Below are 19334 nucleotides of genomic sequence, written 5' to 3' on the forward strand. Positions count from 1 at the left end.
TCTGAACTGCCCCGTGTATACACCCTTGATAACAGTTTTGTAAGGAAACAGGCTTTGCTACACATCATAATAGACGGAAGCTCTGCCACCCGTCAGTCACTCCTTTGTGTTACAATGTTGTATGATACAGTACATGGTCTATACTCACAGTGTATATGCAATGTGGATATGAATATGTATATGTAAAAGTGGATAAAGTACCACACACACTTTTTGAGAGACAGGCCGGGATAAACATCTCATTAGCATTAAAGCTACAGAAACACAGAGTGTGTTCCCAGTAACTCTTACTACAGTCCAACATCAAGGCAGGATTTTGGACAGCACACTTCCAATACTCTATTGTGGGACCTCTGAGACCATTTATGCAAAGCTCAATAAATCTGCATCAGTATTACTTACATCTACACTGACCTTTAGCAGAGACATTTTACAGCGTCCAGGACTGACTTGCGTGAATAATGTTGCTAGAGGGGCTCGCTGATGCTGGTCAAACTGCCGCTGTGTACCGATGATGTTGCCACAATGCCACAAAGTTTCAGAAACTGTAATAGTCTCTCTAATTATCATGCATGTTGGTGTTAAAATGACCTATGAAAGGCCTTGATTCTTAACAAATTGGCATCCATACTGGCCCCCAAAGACTTAATGTGGGCACTTTGTATTCCCCATGAACAAAAGCAATCAGGTGGCCCCCTTACAGCTTCTTTAACTGCACGTCTTCATGTTGTATTAATGCCATGCATGCATGTGGCACCAAGCTCATCCAAGCTCACTTCTTTGTTGTATAACTGTCTTGTCAAAGCACAAGAAGGCCTCCTTCTGGCTCGGTGTCATAAATAATAATCATCATAAATAATAACAGTAATACTGCAAGTGCAGTCGACCATTTTAGCACACAGCCACTGTTTCATACCATTGATCAACGCTGAGTGCTTGGCTGTGGTGGGGGCTGCTACAAATAAAGACTTATGCAAGACAAATGGACAATTATACTGCAGGTCTATGTGGCTGCACTGGCTGGAAATAGCACCAACCAGGCAGTGACCGGAGAGATTTATGGATCCCCTTGCTTAGGGCGGGAGCTCAGGGCAAGGTCTTGTCGAAGGGCTTCTTGTTGGGATGGAAAAAAGGACTATGAGGCCTCTACTGTAGTAGAATATTTGGGAGTCATTAGGCTGCAATGAGTGGATCAGACATATTCAGTCAGCATACCGCAACATGTTATTCGTGCAACTTTTCGGACATTGTGCTTTATTTTTTGTCATTTTGTTTATCTTTTGTGTACTGACTGGAGAGAGTGATTCTTTTGATTATAAGACACATTCAGGTTGGGCTCTTGCAAGAACATAAGTGGTATTTTGAGTGTTTCTGTTTATTTCTACTATGATTCTACAATGGTTATTTTTATTTACTGATAACAAATAATATGACACGTCTATGTAACATGGCCATTCATGTGGTTGTATGACAGCCGGCATGCCACAAGTTTTGACTCTGTGGATTGTTTTGAATCACTTTGTTTAATTGTAATATGCAATGCATCTCTTGGCAGGAACCATGGCTTTGATGTATAAAAAAGTTGGGCCCTTGTATGTGTGCTTGTGCATGAACAGACAACTAAAATGAAGGGGCCACATTTAACACTTATATATATAATACCATTTCCTCTTCTGAAGCCCCACCATGAATAATTCTATTTCTATTTCTCTCAGGCTGTCTTTTATCAGTCTTATCAGTTTTATTAGCGCCATATTCATCAACCGGTGTCCCCAAGCAAGCGTGCTGTTCTTACTTCATTGCTGCCTCCAGTCGGCGCTAATCTGGCTCACATCAGTCAATGCAGCCAAAAACGTCTCCTTGGCAGCCCCAGCAGACGCTAGCCTCCCATGGCAGCACCAGCATCTGAAGTATGGATCGAAGTGCCTCCATTCCCCTGAGTGGCGTTATGTAAGAGATGCAAAAATCCACACTGTCATTTGGAGGAGGGTGGGAGGGAAGGGAAGGAGGAAAGGGAATTTTAAAGAGGAGAGATTGTGAAGGCGTTTAGAGAGATGACAGGATCTGAGGCTCATCCATCAGAGACCCGAATGTCATAGATCACACAGTCTGGAAATAGCTTGGCGAGGGCAGCCGTCTAAACTCAGTCATCATCATCATCATCATCACTGTGGTGTCTTATCACAAAATCACAGAGGTGAAGACATTCCCGTGCTGAAAGACAAGCGGAAAGGGAAAGTAGGTTAATGTTCTCAGAGGCCTTTTATTCGCCAGAACAATCACGAGAAATCAATAAGCAGTCTACAAAGCCATCCAAAAAAGCTGCTGCAAAGTTCTGCATTGACTCTGGGAGCATTTGATGTATTATTTGTAAGACGGCAATAAAAAGTAGGCTGCAGGATGTTGATGTCGTACACTGCAATGAACAAAAGCCTCACTTCTACTGAGTGGTTATTTACAAGGCAATGGCAACTGTTGGGAGTATTTTGGCTTTGACTTTGTGGAGTCTTCCTGTCTGTTACTATTATGCAAGGTGGTGGTTATCTTTAATCACTGATGTGAGGGACCGTGGCATTGATTATAAAACACATCCAGGTTGGCCACTCATGCATGTGTTCATGCTTTAGGCTTTGACTTTTGTCAAGCTCTGTTTATTTCTTCCACACAAAGGGGCGGTTAGCTTTGATTACTTGTGCAAGGAGGCACTGCTAATATTAAAAGACATGTTTTAATTGGCGACTCCAAATTGTTCATAAGTATGAATGGTTGTTTGTCTATATGTGCCCTGTGATTGGCTGGCGACCAGTCCAGGGTGTACCCCACCTCTCGCCCGAAGACAGCTGGGATAGGCTCCAGCACCCCCACAACCCTCGTGAGGAAAAGCGGTAGAAAATGAATGAATGAATGAATGTTTTAATTGGCGACTCCAAATTGTCCATATGTATGAATGTGAGTGTGAATGGTTGTTTGCCTATATGTGTCCTGTGATTGGCTGGCGACAGTATGGTATGGATTAGTTGACATACAAAAAAATTTCAAATCATCTAAATATTAAATACATTATTGATTCCAAGAAGCTAAAAGTGAAGCTAACACAAACAAACATGGAGGATGGTTCCCATTATACAAGGTCTGACACGCCTGGACTCCCCGTCGTGATGTACGAGTGCTCTTCAAAAGGTGCCAGGGATGAACTTTGCAGCTGCCCGACACACTCATTATGTGACCTCTGACCCTTGTCAGACCCTGAAAGCAAACAAGCAATGGTGAGCAAGCGAGAGTGTTGTTTATTTTCCCTGTAGTCGCACGCACGCACACACACACACACACACACACACACAGCATGCCGATTTTAGACTACAATCGGTGAACTTTACCACACGCACCTACAAATGTTCCTTTTCATTTAATCACACAAGGTCAAGTGTAAGTCCGTCTTATGTTCTGTAAAAGCCAACTGAGCTGTGGAATAGAAGGGTAAATAAATATCATGTTGTGGTCTTTAATGGGGCCTTGTAAAAGCTCCACATGCAGTAAAGTCCATTCTGGGTCTGTGGAAGAACAATAAAAAAGAGAATAATTCAATACATGGAGCTTTTAGTGCAACGTCTACAAAAGAAAACGGAGCCAGTTCCCTGAGAAAGCAGCTTGTTTGTCCATCCATACACTCACTGACCACAGCATTAGGTACACCCACCCGCACAATCCTTTGTCCCTCTATGATCAATGAAACACTTTTCAGATGCAACACAGAGTGCTTTACATGATAGAACCTTGTCTTGTCACCAATGGTGAGATCCTGCAACCTCAACAATAAAAGCACATTGTGAAATGAATACCTCTAATCAATAAAAAGTCAACATTCTTACCTCCATCAAGGAGAAAAGCACAAAGTAAGAGGTTGACGTTTTGATGGCCATTTTCTGGTGGGTAAGTTAGGATGACACAAAAGTGTCATTCATTCATTCATTCATTCATTCATTCATTCATTTTCTACCACTTTTACTTCACGAGGGTCACAGGGGTGCTGGAGCCTATCCCAGTTGTCTTCGGGCGAGAGGCGGGGTACACCCTGGACTGGTCGCCAGCCAATCACAGGGCACATATAGACAAACAACCATTCACACTCACATTGATGACGCAAAAGCTATGTTTTATTTTGTAGCGGGACAGCGCATGGACCGAGGAAGAATCCATTCAATTGGTTCAAATTCAAATCCAATTCAAGGTCTGAACTGGGAAAGCTCCACCTCTGCAGCATTGCGGCTCGGAAGCTGACTGGTTCCTGCTGGCTTGTGACTGGGTTGGGTCGGCCCTGTCAACAGCACCCGCCATTGCTGAGTGAGAACACAAAATACATGCTTTCACTTTTGTGTCCCCAAATACCAAAAAAACTTCCTGGTGACCCCAGAAAACATTGCAAGATGTGTCACTAGTCGTTTTTCAGAAAATATGTCGTCAAGGGGGTTCGGGATATTGCCAGATATAGCGACAAAATCACCAGGTTGGCAACACTGAGCAGATGGTGGGATTTATTTTTACTTTTTGGTGTACATGAGAGCATGCCCACCACCGCAGACAGGATTTCTGCACCTTGTATTATTGATTGTTGTACCTAATGTTTTGACCAACAACATGCATAAATGTTTCTTTAAGCCCTCTTCAAGTGAAGTCATACATCCCATCTACCACTGCAATCTTACATAACATCCCCATATCCTTTATGTATGCATGTACCGTCTATATGTATGTATGTATGTATGCAGGGGAGGATGGTGCCGATGTCAGGGGACATCTTGAGTGTCAGACCTCACTTTGAAGATATGTTATGTTATGTTATCAAGGGGGCCGCCTGCCGCAATGCGACTGCAAGGATATTAAAAAGTAGTTTTTAGCTTTGGTCTTCTATGGGGAGCTATCCTTCAAATGCAACATTAGCAGTCATGTCTTGTTGCTAGGCAATATCCAGCTGCACAAAGCAGCAAGCACTGAGATGTCCGACTTTGAATAATAAGATTAGATTGTTAAACCTGCAGTGGGAGTTGCATTTTAATGTTTTGAAAGATATGAACTATCAATATTATTGTTATTGGCAATATCTTGACAATTTTTTGTGTAGTGATGTGTTTTATAAAAACTACGGTAGAGGAAATGGAGTACCCCGAGAAAACCCACGCATGCACGGGAAGAACATACACACTGCACACAGAGATCTCCAAACAGAGATTCAAACCCAGGTCTTCCCACTGTGTGGACTTTGGCTTTTTCCCTGATTACGGGGTAGCCATACACCATAGGCCATAAGCTTGCAAAAACTGCAATTTGTTTAGCAGGTGAATTTTCCTGAATGAAATACCCGCTTTCCTTTTTTTTAATGGAATGAAACTCTGAAGCCTTATAACATGGCAACTTCATCTGTTTGGCAGATTGCAATCACCATGTAATACACATTACTGCCACCTACAGGAGCGGAGTAGAATAGTAAGTTGAAGCTGTTTTTCTTCTTTTCTTTGAGAACATTGTCCAGAAATTTGCCTGGTAATGTACATGCTTTCATTAGTCTGTTATGTATTAATTGACAACAAAATCAGACTTTTGCGGTTCTGTTCTGCTCGTATCCATGGTAAATGACATGTCCTTGCCAGATGTAAATATTAGCTGCACTGATGAGCGACCACATCAACGTAAACACGCTGAGGTCATCCTCCTGGCTCCACGCGGTGCTGACCCGAATGACCTGGAGCCTCACAGGGTGACCATCCATCACAGCCCATCGTGGCCAAGGTGAGTGTTTGTGATTGGGCCGCACGCGGAGACACTGAGACAGACGACTATAGACGGGCCGGAGTCAGAGGTGATGCGTGTTCCCACAGTAGCAGAGGAATAGAGGGTTTTGGGGTTGTCACTCCTCGCTCGTCACATCATTGTTACTGCTATTGATTATCAAATAAAGCAGAATGTGTCATGGTATGAATGGATTAAAAAGTGAGAATAGTCACAATTGTGTCATCAAGTCATAGAAATTCACAAGGAAGGCTGCCAGGACCAGTTTCTCCTCTTGGGAGGGTCTGGAAGGCTGCGCGGAGAAACGTGTCAACGCTGATGAAAACCACTTGAAAAAGACACTCTGGAACACAAAGCAGAGCCTTAACTTCTTCCTGTCTTCATCAACACATCTCATTGGTGGAGATGCACAATAGAACGAGTACAATGAATGAAAAATATTGCCTTAACTGTGCCATTTTTGACTCAAGGATGAGCGAAAAAGTTTCATTTAAGGGACGTTATTTGGATGGAGGTGATAATTGAAGAAAGACAAATTAAACTCATTTATAACATTTTTAAAATAAGCTTAATAACATATGCATGAGAAAGTGGAAAGGAAAACATAACAGTCTGACCACATGCTCATTTATTAATGTTGCACAACACAGCAGCAACAGAACCAATGTTGTGATGTTGCACAAGCTTTACTTACTCAAGAGCCAAAATGTGTGCTGATTGGCAGTACGGCAAGTGTAACACACATGAGTTTCACACTAAGAGCTGTGTAGCAATATTTAGTGAGATGAAGCTGCCGGACAATTCATGACACTTTAAATGTAGCTACTGCCATCTTGTGGCATTAATAAAAATACTACGTTAGGAGGTTGCCTACAGCCACAGATGTTAATGCACTGTTTTTGACCCCATGTTAACTCATTTGCTACCAAAGACGTATTTATGTTTTTTTTTCAACCCGGCCGCTTTGTATTTATATGACTTATGGATTTTTGCACGAGAGAAAAATCTGTCAAAATCATAAAAAATGGCAAGTACTTAAAGGGACGGCTTTTGAAAAATGGCTGGGATTGAATGAGTTAAGAATTATTGGGTTTTGTAGACCACGCACCCGGCAACTAAAGGAGACTCTTAATTGTATAGAGGACCATTCATAGTACACATTCCTTTAATTTGTTATGCTCTACATAAAACAGATGCAAATCTCTGTTCTTACTTCCTGCATCATTGCAGAGGTAAATGTTCTTCTTCTTGTCCTCATTCTCATGTCCCTGCTTTCACCCTGAACTTTTGTGGTTACAAGGTGCAGCTAGAGAGGCATGGGTTGAGGGGGGGGGGGGGGGTCATGGTGTAGATCCACAAGCCCCATCAGATGAGAGAAGTCCAGCAGTGTTATTACTTTGAGGGCAGCCATTAAAAGCTTTTACCCTCCAGCGATCGATGCCACATACTGGAGGGGCTGTTTATCTCATGTCTTCTTATCACAGCAGCAGCACCCAGACAAAGAAGAAGGGGGGAGGCGGGGTTAAGATATACAAGGAGGCTGCAAGAGAACACCTTGTTCTAGAAGGAGCTTTACTTTTACTTGAGGGCGCATACTTTTTGGAATCCCACTTAGACACTTTGGAGATTATCCTTTAAAATGCTCTTCTTAAAGTCTCGTCTGATGCAAACCTTGATCAATGTCTTTCAATGTGCGGTCATGTGACCACCAGAGTTTGACTGAAGAAAAGCATGTGAAGAAAGTCTGCAAGTGTTTCATCACAAACTCTGACAATTGTGACGCATGAAGCATTGAAGCAATGAAGCAGTACACACTTCTCTGTCCTGGCTGCTCAGTTCAATAGGGACCTACGCTTCTATTTCATCTTGCGCTCAATAATAATTTATCAATTTATCAGTCATCACTTGGTACAACGATAAGTGAATTTCTAGAATGTTTTCATAGTTAGAGCACTTGGAGAACTTCCTAAATACGCTTTTTATCATTATCAGAGCCCTGTAGACATGAAGTAATACCCCTATAGCAACCTTTACACTCCTATTTTTCTTTGTTTACACCACATTACGCAAACTACAGGATCACATAGCATGCTACTGAAATAACAACTTACCCTCTCCAATTTACTTATTCTAAAAGAGCGTTTTAAACTTTTAAACTTACCACTTCCACACGGAATGAGAGAATAACTTTTTTCCACTGTCAAATCGGACATGCCATGGCGTGACGGTCATCAATGCCATGTCTGATCAATGTAACATTACTGATGCCTAGAATACTACAAATAACTTGTATTTCAATGTTTCTTTTACTCATAATAGGCCATAGTCAACCCCAGGCTTATTAACTGTGAAAGGCATATTGTAGGTATTTTATACATTATTCACATTTTTAATTGTCTATTAAATGTAACCCCTATGAAGAGGAGATTTACTGTAAATGTATGACTAATATCGTGTGGAACAAGGCTGCTGTGTGCCTGTTTAAAGGGTCCATTGTGGGGGACACCAAGCTGGGGCACTTCCAGGCTGAGTGACTGCTGACAGAATTGGGGGAGACCTCGGGAAAGAGATGGGAGGGCTCTGTCAGCAGTTTCCAATCTTCATAAACTAGCTCGCCTCAAGTAGCAAAAACAACATATGAAAGGTTGTGTTACTCTTTGTATTAGCGTGCCATTGTTCTCCGCTTTTACGAAGAATGTCAAAATTGATAGCATTTTTTGTACATGAGCAAGCCTTGTAGTAAAAGTGTTTCAAATAACACCACTAATGAGGCCTTTATGGAGTGCCGACTGTGTAGAAATGTCTTGTTTTGATTTATGCGGCCTATTTCTAAGCTGAGCACTTGCTTTTATAAAGATAGCCTCGCCCAAATGAATCCTAATGAGCGACACATGGAGAGAATAGTCTGTTGGAATAAAGTGCGCATGCATTTGAATACATTAGCAATGGCTGTTAATAAGGTGTGCATTCAAGAGTCTCAGTGCACCATCATCACATTACAACAGGTGCTCTTAAGATGACCTAATAAGTTCCAATACCAGAGCAAACATTCTCCCTTCAGAAAGAAAAGTAGTAACATGTCTACCCAAGCATAGAAATAAATCCAAAGTATGAACACGCTCCAGTAGCTCTGTAGGAGTTAAGCTGGCAACTTAGGGCTGCTCGTGGTGGTGATGGGCTTTAGATAAGAATGTCAGTAATCTCAGGTCTTGCTATCACGCCGGCACAAAAACATGACCTTAATCCTCCACGCGACAGTAGATACACAGATATGTTCTTTAAAACATACATTTATTTATAACCTACATACTTGGCTTTAACAGACTGGCTCAAACAAGACAGATGAGCTCATTTCGAGTTGTGTTTGTACATTGAAGCAGTGTACGCACTGCCATTTACTTTTATTATTGGTTGCTATCAATAAAGCAGTGTGGTTGGAGGCGGAGATAACTGTCCCTTCCTTAATTTGTGTTAATGTTACTTAATGATTACCTAAATGGCGTAACAAGCATGGTCCGGTTAAGTCTGTTTGAAAGATAAAAAAAAAAATGAACAACTTGGATGGGCACTGGGAAAGAACGGCAAAATACTGGAGTTTCACAGGGGAAAAAATGTATTGAATGGAGGAGCCCAGGTAACTCCCACAACCGAAAACATGCATTTTGGCTAAAAGACTCAAATTGTCCATATGTGTGAAAAGTGGATGGTTGTCTATATGTGCCCTGTGATTGGCTGGTGACCAGTCCAAGATGTACCCTGTCTCTTGGCCTAAGTCAGTTTGGATGGGCTTCAGCTCACCTAAGTGACCCAAATAAGGACTCGTGGTATAAGACAGTGATTCTTAAGGAAGGGGAAGGAAAAATGACATGCCGTCCATACGACACACAGCTGCAGATATCTGCTGGAGAACAGCGCGCCATACAGAGAGGACAACGTCTCACCGCTGAAGCTCACATTGTGTTGCAAACAGTCCATTTAAACATAAGATATTTGAGTTTCAGTTGAATTTGGGTCACCGGTCGTTGAGTGGTGATGGACCACTGGTATAGAAATGCTTTGATCCCATGAGACTGTCCGTATGTTTCTCTTTCTCTTTCTGACTCAATTCTTGACATTACACTTTTATTGTAGGGACATTTGTCTTTTTTTATCATCCAAGTGTTGTTGTGAGGATATATTTTTCTTTTTTGACAGAATGCGAGAATGAGCTCCTATCACAATGTTAGTTGTCTTTCTATCCTAGGGTGGCACAACATCCCTTTTATTGGAGGGACATTTGTCTTTTGTCAGAACATTTTGGCAAGAAAAATCCAGCTCCAATCATCTAGCGCCCAAGCCTGTGTGCATGTGTGTGTGTGTATGTGCATGATACCTGCCAGCCAGCTAAAAGAAATCTGACCGTCCGCCTGGTCAGCAAAGTGCCCCCAAACAGTGCAGCTCTCTTTCCCTTTCTTCAACTGCTTTTCTCGATGATGTGCATGCTTCAACGTGCGTCACAGATCCATCTGTTTCTTCACGGTACTTCCGGTGGGTGTTCCGCCTCCCCGAGCATCACTTTCATTCGCCACAGCAGATATGATGGACCGTGGACGCACGAGCAGGGAGAGAGAGCGAGGACTTGCCAGCACTTTGAGGCATGTTCACCTCTATGATGGAGAGGGAAAAAAAAGCACATGTAATGGAATGTGCAGTTCAAGACCATGTAGCACTATATGGCGAGGTGCCCGGGGCCCCAGCTGCAAGCATCAATTACATATTCACAGCTATAGATCGGCTCTCACCTTGCTGATTGCCTTCACCCACAGCGTGTCCACCCTAATTGCAATTGTTAACCTCAAAGTTGCTCTAATAAACCAAAGTGACAAGATGTCAGGTGTGATTAGGTTGCTGACAGAATGGATAGAGACATTTTCTTCCTTAACCAGCGCACCACCATCATCATCGTATACAGGCCAACCATGAAATGATGAATAACAATAACATTTCTTGCTTGAAACACCATTCAAATGTTAATTTCTTCTTGCCTGAGGCGCAAAGGTTCTTAGCCCGAGTTCTATATGGGCGTACATGATTTTAAATTAAAAATTGCCCATTGAATTAACTAGTTGTGTTTTCACTTAAGACCTACACCATAGTCACGAGAACACATTTAAATTACTAATAGATGCCATTGCCGAGCTGCTTGTTAATACGTCAGTAAATCATGGGTGGGCAAAGTACGGCCCGAGAGGCCGTGTGTTGCCCACAGGTCGTACTTTGCAGCTTTTGAATCGGGCCCGCCAACTGATTTTAACATACAAGCTGGCAACATGACAAGCAATTAGTCAGTCGATCAATCTGAGAGGACCTTTTGAGGGTTTAAGTTGCTTTTTACATGCAGCGATCTACCCCACCCATGGTGCCAAACAAACACAAAGTGGCACAGTCACATATATAGTATATATATATATTTCACCAAAACAATCCGGTCAGAAATTTCACACCTATAATAATAAGGAAACAATAACCAACCCCAACAATTTATCAAAAACGGTCAAAATCTGACCTTTAAGGATTGTTTTTCCCTTTGGTAGTCATTTTTATTTTAATCCTTGAACACTTAGTAGCATATTTTGACATATTCTTGAGTCAACAAATTTGACTTTAATTTAACATTTGCATTTGCTAGCATGGAACGAATTAACTTTACAATTATTGCTTCTATACATGTTTTGAGACATTTGAGTATTTTGAGACAAAGCCAGGGCATCCTTTCAATCTGTAACATAGCTTTATTTGCTAAAAAACGTGGATGCAGCACCAGCGTTCAGTAGATGCTGCTCTGAGTAAAATGGTATATTTCCATCTCTCTCCAACAGCCCTAATTTGGATGCCTGCCACATAGTTGCTCACATGTAGATGCAGCATGAGTGGAAAAGCTCTCTCAAAACTCTGCAGCGTTTCTATAAGTCCTTGCTCCCGGCGCTGTCTATGAATAATGTAAAGGAACGATGCATATGCATATCAGTTGGAGTGTAACTTGAAGGGAAATCATCAAAACGGGTCAAAAGGGGAACGTGTTGTTCTAATAAGTTATCACAAATAGTTCCACCGTGTTACAATATTAATTTTAAACAGGTCATCATGCGGGCTACTCAACCTTTAACAGACATGACAAGCGTCCTTGGAGCACTCGGAGCAGGCGTGATGATGACTAACTGCATCAAAAGGTCAGAATCAGAGTGGAACATAAGCTTTCCGACTTTACGGATAAATGGAATCACTGCTTTGACAGATGGGAGATCATTTGAGTGCTAAATAAGAGGAGGCAAAAAAACCGCAACAGGCAAAGACAAAGCAACCGAGGACTTGACATATAGAAAATGAAGCGCAAAGGAGCGACAGAATGATGGATAGGTCGTGAACTGAAGCTCAGGTTTCAAAGTTGTAGGCTAGTGGGTAAAGAACACAACGTAGTAGGATTGTATTACATCAGTCAGCATGCGTTCTCCCATTGAGCTTTGACTTGGTTTCTTCTAACACGGTGTCTAAAAATGAAGAAATGTACAGTTATTTCCTGGGATCTCACTCACTTATTTTGCAATCCTTGGTTAATCGACACCCTAGGTTCCTAAAGTGGGGTACGCCAATTGCCAAAAAGCAATTAGCGCCAAACACTCACAGTTATGAGTACACAGTCAGAGCAGAATGAAGGAAGAAGCGAGAGCATGAAGTTCTTCATTGTTCAGTATGAGTTACATGAACAAGTACAAGTTTGATAATTATGTAATGCATAAAGTTTGCAAGAGTAGATGGTATGTGGCATCAAGTCAAATGTCTGAAAGAGAATGCAACTGAAAAGTTTGGGAACCACTGGTCTACACCATCTGGAGTCAAGTTGAGGGGGTTCTGAGTTCTGTTGCCAGTCTTTATGCTGTTAAATGATTGGTCGATTCTGTCACCCGGTTTTTAAATGGTCATTGGCCAGTCTAAACAAGCAGTTACACTCATCGCTCTGTTGGGCCAGCTGACACTTCAAACATCACCAACTGAAACAGTTGGTTCCATTGTCCAGTCTAAAACTCACTCATCAATCGACACAGCAGTTGGTCGGTTCTGTTGCACAGTCTTCATGCAGTCATAGGCCGGACTACACAACAGTCATTCCAAGCAGCAACAATGATCAGTTTTGGTTCTGTCTTTTATGCAGTAATCTGCCTGTCTACAAATCAATCATTAAGGCCACAACAGTGATCAGTCGGTTCTGTAACTGTCTCCATGCAGTCACAGGTCAGTCTACACTTCAGTCACTACAATCAGTAATTGATTAGTCGGTTCCAGTCTTTATGCAGTCAATGGCCAATCAACACAAGCAGTAACAGTTATTGCTCATTACACGTAGCAACAGTGATTAGTAGGTTCTGTAACTTTGTATCTATGGCAGTATTAAAGTATGAACACTTTAAAGATGGTGAATGAGCAGCGATGCACAGTTCTCTGTGTGTGTGTGTGTGCGCTGCATGCATTAATAGCTGACTTTCATCTCTGCAGTGGCCGTGATCCACATGATGTAACAGCTCAATTGAAATATCATCAGTGCAGAGAGCCAAGCAGAAAGAATAAAAAAAAAAAACACACACACACACAAAAGGAGCCACAGCAGCAGTAGCAGCTGCTGCCAGCCCCCAAAACACACCTAAAATATTCATTAAGCGTTGCCACTTACATAAGCCTCAGCACTGCTAGGAGGGACTTGATTTATGTTAGGAACCCTCTTCTAAATGTCACACTAGACATAAGTACATTTGTCTCCTTCATTTACATTCTCGCCTATTTGTTTTACCCTCCATAAGCTTGTTTCACTGTGAGATTTCTAAAAGAAATAGTGGAAGACAATGAATTAATATTTGTGTGACACTAATATTCCTTTGTACGTTCTACATCTTAGAGTTTTGTGATACGAGGCCAATCCTGCCATGCTCAGGCCCGATTCACACCCAAAGTCGGGCATGTTTGGTGAGTGTGGGGGCTCTGATCCACACTCGAGCACTGCAACAAGAAGATTGATGGCTGGTGAGGCACTGACTCATTTGGAGTTTTGTATGTTAATACAGGTTGCTCATCAAGAGGATATTGAGGGGAAAGAATAATAATACAAAGTTGTCATACGTTGTTGAAAAAGTCAAATTCAAAATATATTGAATGCACTTGACTTGCTCTCCAGCTGGCTTTTCCTTTCTATGGAGGCCCAGAAATAACTAGCACCTCGCACTCATGTGTTTACGCCTCCCCTCCTTTAGGATGAAGCAAATACTGCTAGTGCTCCATGTATGAAATTTCTCTGTATTTTATGGTCCAATTAGCAAGAGTAATCTGTCAGACATAGACTGTATAAAGTCATGGTCTAGAATAAAATGTTCTATTAATGAAGACCAACAGGAACTAGCACTAAACTATTGGGCACTAAAATGAGAAGAGACACTTGCGGCAGGCTCATCTTGGGCCCCTCCTTTGGCACAATTGCATGCACACACACATAACATGTGTATTGTGATCACTCCTTGCAAGTTCTTAATAACTAAATCATTTCACAATATAATTGCAATAAAAAGACAAAAAATAAGTCAAAACTCACAGCATGCTCATCTGTGACTACAATGTGCGAGCAATTAAGAAGTGTAAGAAGTGTCATTTAATTTTCATGATCAGAACTGAAAGTAATAAATGACATCCGTATGGGAAACTGCAGCAAGATAGTAAAATAGAAGTGATGGCACAAGCAAATGGGCCAAAAGCATGATGGAATCACGTTTAAGCCCAGCACGGTACAAATGGCCGAGTGAGAGTATGCCCTTTATGATGTTCTATCGATGTCTAAGAGCAGGCATATAACAAAAATAACAAAATGAGTGTCTTTATCAGAAAGGTGAGCGGGGGTTCTTATGGCAGGAAACAGTTCATCTTTCCTAAGACGGCTTCCAGAATGTGCAGATGTCTCAAATATTTACATGAGGTGTGCTTCGACATTCAATCTCTGCCCTGAACTTCCTTTCTCTCTGTCTCTACGGCTTTAGTTTACGTGCTTCCTCTGAGGGGATTCTCTCTAAACACTTTTATTAGACTTATCAAGGGAAGCTAAATATTTGCACAAAGAACCGATGGCGTATCAATCAAGAAAGGAGGCTGTGGTGGGCACAAAAAGTGAAGTTTGCTAAACTAACATATTGCTAATCCACTTTGCTTTTACTATTTGAAACATGTGCCATAACATCTGTTGGACTGGAGCAGCACACAGCAAAGCAGAGAGCCTTGAATGTCTTTACGGTGATCTTTAATAAGCCGCCGAGTCTGTAAGGATCGAACAACACTGCTCCTGCACAACATAGAGAAGATAAGAGTGGGTTTCCTCTAATGGATACACTGCCATCTGCACCTCAGGCTAAATGTGATTTAGCCCGACATGCTAAATTACCTCACTGCAGCCGCTCCATTTAGATGCGCTAATTCACTTCACTGTCACTTGGAGTTCTCTTTTTTTTTTGGACAGCTACTGCTTAATGCTGTGCCCACTTTCCTATTATTTGCTGGAGATTTTTGGAAATATTCCATCCATCCATCTATTATCCCGCTTATCCTCACTAGGATCGCGGGGTATGCTGGAGCCTATCCCAGCTGACTTCGGGCGAGAGGCGGAGTACACCCTGGACTGGTCGCCAGCCAATCACAGGGCACATATAGACAAACAACCATTCACACTCACATTCATACCTATGGACAATTTGGAGTCGCCAATTAACCTAGCATGTTTTTGGAATGTGGGAGGAAACAGGAGTACCCAGAGAAAAGAAGAAGAACATGCAAACTCCACACGGAGATGCCCAAGCGGAGAGTCAATCCCAACGTGGCCTAACATGGCCAACATGCTAACCACTCGTCCATCGTGCAGCCCCGAAATATTCCAAAGTCGGACATTTTTGTTTGATTTTCTCAGTGCAGGTTAGAAATTATAAATGTTTTTTAAATGTCACATTATGTGAATAACAATATTCCTATCTTGAAGACTAACCTGCAACTTTGTACGTTACCTGATAATTCCCAACTTTAAAAAGTCACAACCCAAAAAAGACCCATGCTGTGTTTTTTCCTCAAAGGAATTTAATCTTCAGACACTAAAATCCTCCATGAAGCTACTCATCTGCCATGATGAACTTCTGCAAGGAGTTACCAATAAATTGGATGTTCTCAACAACAAACATGTACAAAAGGTTACATTTGTGATAGGTGTGTTAAAAGTGTGTTAGTGTTTTCAAAAAGAAAAAAAAAGATTCATCAATATTTTGTCTTGAATCCAATTCCCATTCTTCACTTTCTCCCCACTCCTTTTATCATGGATCTTTTCTCCTGCGAGTCTTCCTGTGGACTAATATTTGTCTTTCCACCTCCTCCCTCCCTGGGAACATCTGGACCCAAGCTTTGCAGAAACATAAACTTCCTTGGCAGGACTTTAGTAGCGCTTGATGACTGGACACATTACATGACATGAAACGTCTGCTGTGATTGTAAATGTTTTTCAACACTCAAAACAGCACGCCTAACGAAAAGATGAGGACTACAAAATGTCAGCAATATTAAGATCCCATATTATATATTTTTCAACAAAAACAAGTCCAAGAGAATCTACAATTATTTGTATTCGATGTTAAAAAAATATTACGTCTCTCCTGCAAATACATTTTAAAATATGTGGCTTTATGGCTCTCTTGGCCAAAAGGGTCCCAAGCACCTGCTCTAGAGGATAATTCTCAGAAGGACTAGGTCGTAGTTTTTTATTTTTAAAGGTGTCTGCTAGATGGTGTCGGTCCTGATGAGTAACGGCATCGATCGGAGTGCAGTTATTTTGTGCTTCCTAAAAGAAGTGAAATGAAGAAGCACAAACCAACCTGGGACCTCCAGTTTTTTCCAATTTCCGCCAAGTGATGGAAGTCATTATTGTTCTGCTTCTCAGGTCAGGTTGAAGTCCTTTAAAGGGCACAATGGGGCCGCTATGATTTGCTGCTCCAGGTAATCAACCTGGGATTGAGAAAGATTGGGAAGATGCGTTTTGTGTGCTGCACTCTGTGGGTCGTGACTTTCAATTGGAGAGCAGCAGTAGCAGCCGTCATGATAACAGCATCAAGATGGATCAGTGCATGCGTACTCTGACAGGAGAGCAGGAAATAGCTGTGTGTCTCCGTAGAGGGCAGTGTAGCCCACACTTACCTCTGCCTACATCTGTCCTGATAACCATGATAAATCTTGCATGAAATCAAAATCCTCCTTAACTCCCAAAATAGCCACTCAAGCGCGCTTTTTTCCTCTCACTTTAACATAGATACTTAGTATTCAATACTTGCCGGCATGGTACTACCAAGATATTCAAGAGGACTACCAGTGTAATCCCTGCATTTGCTTGCATAAGCTAACTATTCTATTTATAAACCACTGTACAAAAAGGGTGAAAATTAGTCAAAATGTTCTCTGCTACTGTGCTATTATTTTTCTGACAAACACACCACATGGTGGTGCTGTTATTAAACGGCAAAGTTTGAATCCCTAAGCTGTTATTGAAGTGAAATTCAATACACTGCTCAATGCCGTCTACAAAACACCCACTGTCAATTTAGGGTGGTTAGCGGAATCACCAATCATTTAAAATTATCATTTGAAAATTATGCATATTAGTTAATAGGTATGAATGTGAGTGTGAATGGTTGTTGGACTATATGTGCCCTGCGATTGGCTGGCGACCAGTGCAGGTCAGGGTGAACCCCACCTCTCACCCAAGTCAGCTGGGCTAGGCTCCAGCATACTCCCACAACCCTAGATAAGCGATATCAAAGATGGATGGATGGTATGCTAACATACCTTTCAAAGCATTTTGGAGTTTTCACGTTCGACATTGTATACTTCGCTCCTTAGCTACAAAGGTCGTTTCCCCTTCACTGTGCTCAGACTGCTGTGTCATTGTGTAGGGAGCTTGAACTGGAAGTAGCGTTCAAGCGCTGGTTGTTTACACTAGGGACCGTCAGTAAATTACTATTGCATTGAAGATAGTTTGTTAAAAAAAATCATATATTCTAAATCACACCACAAATTGATCATGCTGCAATCTGCTCTCAAAACTGCTCTGAGGCTTTTTACCCGCCCTCACCGTATTCATTTTAAAATTCTTTACAAGGCCAGGCCCCACCATACATTGCTGCCCTGATCCACCCCTACACCTTGGATCATAGCCTGAGGTCCATCGAGCAGCACCTGCTGATGGTCCCTTAGACCTTTTTTTAGCACATGAGGTGACAGATCTTATAAAGCAGTGGCACAGCGTCTTTGGAATGACCTCCCACTATCCCTCTGGTCCATGGACTCTGTAGTGACTTTTAAAACAGGCATTTTAAACTCCTAATTGACTCAGGGCTGTGAGAAACCAACTGCACCATGTTTCTATTGTACTTTTAATTGTTTCTATTTATTTTATTGTAGTTTTAATTGTCTTTTTATTATTATGATCATCATGTTTTTATCTATGGTATATTCGCTACTTATTTTATTGACGCCATTGTGAATGTTTCCTGGTCTTGAATCAGCTGTCATTCATTATATTTTAAGTAGTTTTCTAGAAAGAAGACAGAAACTGTCACAGGTGAAATAAAATGCATTCCAAATTAGTTTGTGTGGGAGAGAGCGGAAGATTTGGAAGATCAGAATGTTGTCCGCACACCAAGGGAAATGGTCTCCTCATAAATGTGGGCACATTCATTTTAAAAAGCGACAACAGACGGAAAGTTCAAATTCCTTGTGGTGGTTCACATAAGCATGGAAGGAAAACAAGCCAGTTCTTCCAATGGGAGGAAACCAAGCCTCGCTTTCATTTGCATGTGTACTTGCAGTAAATAAATACCTCTGTTGTAATGAAGTGAAAGGCGGGCATGATGGGAAGTAGAAACATGATGGTGACGAGGATGGAAGAGGAGGTTGTCAATTGGGTTGAATGGCTTCATGTTGAAAGAAGGAGATGGATGTGGCCCAGTGGTTAATCACGTCCTCAAGTGGGGGTCCTGGAGGGCCCCCTGCTCTGCGCCGTCTCCCTCTGTGAGGGGCCTCGTGCACTGTGCTTGTCCTCTGCTCCTGACATCTGGAGCCTGTTTAGCATCAGCACGCCGTGACAACTCTCTGAAAAATGACAAGAATCTGGATTTTTTTTGTTGTTGTAGAAAAGAGCAGGGATGCTGGAAATTGTAACTCTTTCACAAATGGAATTAAAAAATACATTGATAAATGATGATGTCCGATTGGCAACGCATTGTGATGTCAATATTTTGTCCCTAAAATTTTCACTCTGGATGTACATGTGGACTAAAGTTTGGCAATAAAGAAAAAATGTAATGAAATGTACTGCGGATATGAAAATGAATATACAGTATGTACATTCTGTACACAAGCCACATTGGCCTAAAATGTGGCTTGTGTCAGTATATAGTGAAGCTAGAGAGCTTTTGTGCGTGTGTACAATACATTAACTTCAAGCAGCTGTA

The 19334-nt window shown here is 41.7% G+C and overlaps 1 long non-coding RNA gene across 3 annotated transcripts in view; it reads right to left on the minus strand.

The window, feature by feature from the left end:
- Positions 1–1932: 1932 nt before the first annotated feature.
- LOC144898355 (uncharacterized) overlaps positions 1933–19334 on the minus strand; it is a 57074-nt gene continuing 39672 nt past the window's right edge. The window contains exons 6-7 of one of the 3 annotated variants that reach the window (XR_013627270.1): positions 12255–12311; positions 1933–2214 (exon numbers count right to left, since the gene is read on the minus strand). This is a non-coding gene — a long non-coding RNA (uncharacterized LOC144898355). Of the gene's footprint in view, positions 2215–9950; positions 10431–12254; positions 12312–18729; positions 18973–19334 lie in introns of those variants that run through there. The other 2 variants (XR_013627271.1, XR_013627272.1) reach the window with 2 other exon arrangements.

The sequence above is a fragment of the Doryrhamphus excisus genome, linkage group LG4, assembly GCF_037039965.1.
Source record: "Doryrhamphus excisus strain RoL-2023G ecotype Guam linkage group LG4, RoL_Dexc_Guam_v1.1, whole genome shotgun sequence".
In the NCBI taxonomy this organism is placed as follows: domain Eukaryota; kingdom Metazoa; phylum Chordata; class Actinopteri; order Syngnathiformes; family Syngnathidae; genus Doryrhamphus; species Doryrhamphus excisus.